This window comes from Malania oleifera, unplaced genomic scaffold (genome assembly GCF_029873635.1).
Source record: "Malania oleifera isolate guangnan ecotype guangnan unplaced genomic scaffold, ASM2987363v1 ctg451, whole genome shotgun sequence".
Taxonomy (NCBI): domain Eukaryota; kingdom Viridiplantae; phylum Streptophyta; class Magnoliopsida; order Santalales; family Ximeniaceae; genus Malania; species Malania oleifera.
This window is the reverse complement of record NW_026651987.1, coordinates 22,184-25,352: the sequence shown is the minus strand read 5'-3', so window position 1 is coordinate 25,352 and position 3,169 is coordinate 22,184.

The following is a 3,169-nucleotide window of genomic DNA, read 5'->3' as shown; positions in this document are numbered from 1 at the left end:
TTTAGGTCAACATTTTTTCAAGTAATCCAAGCCCAATTCCTTTTCAACTAGGGTCTTAGCCCATCATGAAATAGGTTGAAGCCTATATTTTAAAATACTTGAGGCCCAAGTGCATACTAAAAGTCCATAAGTCCGCACTGAACAAATCCAACGGTTTGACTAGTCTGGGTCAACCCCAACCTCAGAACATAATCTGGCCCTTCATAGAATCTGAGGTACATGGACCATCAATAAGGAAACGAATGGTTGGGGGAAGATTTGAACCAAAATTATGGCCCATCAAAGTTCGTGTTAATCTTGAAATCTTTCATTAGTGGGATTTTTCTGGAATTCTAGTTAAGTAGTCATTTAGGTTACATCGTATTTATGCACTTACATTTCATACATAGTCTTGCACGATAGGCTGTATGCATGCTCATATTTTTGTTTGTATATATAAGTACACCAGTTGCATCCATGCATAAACACCTATTGCATACCCTAATCATGCATCAAAACACATTCACTCATGCAGTACATAATTGTGCATTCATGATTCTAAAAAGGAAATTGTTGGTTTTCAGTTCAAAGAGGTGGTTTGAGTAACAAAAAGCAATAATTGAGACCACCACGCATCAGTACAATACCAGGCGAAGAGCAAGAGAAATGAGTGAACAATTGGAAAATAGAGTACTGGGTCTAGAACAAGGACAAGAAGAGATAAATGATAAGATAAGTAAGGTCTTAGAGTTACTGATGAACAAAGGAAAGGTGGTGCAGGTTGATCCCGAAGTAGATGTGGACCCCGCTCATCCCCCAGGGTTCACCCCAGATCATGAACAAACATCAATTCCACCACCTGGTGTCATGGGGGGTCCACTACCAAATATGTCTCCTTTCATCCCTGCTATTCCAGCACAAGGGTTCCCAGTGGCAGGAACTCCTCCGTTAGTACCTTCTGATATGGGGATCAGCAAATCTGAGGCTGAACGTCGTTGTGACATATTGGAAGAGCGCTTGAAAGCAATTGAAGGATCTAATTCTTTCAATTCCGTTAATCCAAATGACCTCTGCTTGGTGCCAAAAGTCACCCTGCCACCAAAGTTCAAAATGCCAGACTTTGAAAAGTTTGACGGGACCCGGTGCCCTCGAACACATTTAGTGATGTACTGCCAAGCAATGGCTGCTTACTCAGACGATGAAAAACTAATGATGCATTGTTTTCAAAGTAGTTTTACTGGTTCCGCTATCCGTTGGTACATTCACCAAGATAAGGCCCGGATCCGCACCTGGAAGGACTTGGCCAACGCCTTTGTTACTCACTACCGCCTTGTGATGGAAATGGCGCCTGATCGAATGACTCTACAAGAAATGGAGAAGAAATCCACTGAAACATTCAGAGAATATGCTTATAGGTGGAGAGATATGTCGATCCAGGTAGACCCCCCGGTGAGTGACCGAGAGCCCATTTCCTTGTTCGTGAGCACATTAAAAGACACCTACCGCACACATCTTCGGGGAGCAACTCCCCACGATTTTATGGATATTTTGGATGTTGGAAGAAGAATTGAAGGTGATATCAAGGCAAGCCTAGTCAAGGATAGTGGCGCAGAAACTGGTCTGGGCAAAAGGTGGACTAATAGGAAGAAGGAGGAAGAAGCACAAATGATACAGGGGCAATTTAACTAGAAGAATCAGTACCCAAAAGGTGGGAACCAATGGTCCAATAGAAACTTTGGTTTTGAGCATGCGATAAATCAAACAGTACATACAGGCACAAGGCCCCAGATTGTTCATTCTAGTCCTACGTTCACCCAGCCGAATGCTCAAGCACAAGAAAGAAGTGGCCAAAAGAACTTTCGGAGAATAGATCCTATCCCTATGTCATATTCAGAGTTATTCCCTTAATTGCTTGAAACAAGAATGGTTTCAACCGACCCAGGGGCTTCCATTCCAACCCCTCTCCTGCAATGATATGACCCAAACGCCAAGTGCGCATATCACGCCAATTCCCCTGGCCATACTATTGACCGATGCTGGGCGTTCAAACACAAAGTGCAATCATTAAGAGATGCAGGATGATTAGCGTTTGACGATAAACAACCGGGAGTCCAAGAGAATCCTCTGCCCAAACACGAGGAAGCAAGCGGTTAACATATCAGGGAGGTTCCCAAATCAACGGTTTCAATCATTATCCATAGAGGCTAAAGTGTTGGAATACCGAGCTTTTGACAATCTAATCCTTTTCAGTTGATGTTCTTTCGTTTTCCATTGTTATTTGCTTTTGTAATCTTTTGACACCTGTGTCTCGGAAGATTTTCTATATTCAATAAAATGAATTATGCATTTAGTTATCTTACTTGCATCATGAGTCCAGTTGCCAAATTTTGTTTGCTTATGTTTCATATGGGAATAGGGAAAGTAATATTGCCAGTACTCACACGCTGGAAAGAGTTGTTATTTTTGAAAATTCAACTTAAGAGGCGAAAGTAGACAAGGATGAAACAATCATCAAATTCAAATGTTATGAAGAAGTATCTTACTTTCCAAGGAATTCAACGAAGCGGCTGTGCTATTCTGATAATTTCCTATCAATTCATCACTCATGTTTTGATCAAATGATGGATGGCCCTCTTTGGCTGACCAGTTATCCCTAAAAAGAACCCAAACAATGATTTACCATTTGTTAACCAAGTTGAGCCTGAATGTTAAACCAAATTTTTCTTAAAGTCAGATTACCAAAAATCTAACTTGGGCATGGGTACTTTAGCGTTTGGCAAATCATTTGAGACAATAGTCATTACCAAAAGGATGGCAGGTCATTGCTCTACTACCCAAAAGAAAGTCAAAGAAGAAATCTTTTGCAAACCCTTTTTGAGCCTGAAAGATTCATTTCTTGATTAACCCGTCAAAGGATCACACATCACACTGGGGCATTTATAAAAAAAATAAAAATAAAACAAAAAGAAAAAAAAAAAGAAGATTCGTCCCAATTGAAGTTCAAATGAAAATAAAGTCAAAGGAAAAGGGAAAGTTGTAATAAAAAGAGATAGAGAATGAAAAAAAAAAAAAAAGAAGAAGAGGAAGAAGTAAGAAAATAAGAGACTTACTACACATGTGATCTTTGACCAAATTACCCTTGATGAAATTGTTGATTCTGAGCCTTATGTAACTCCTTTCTTCTTTAACC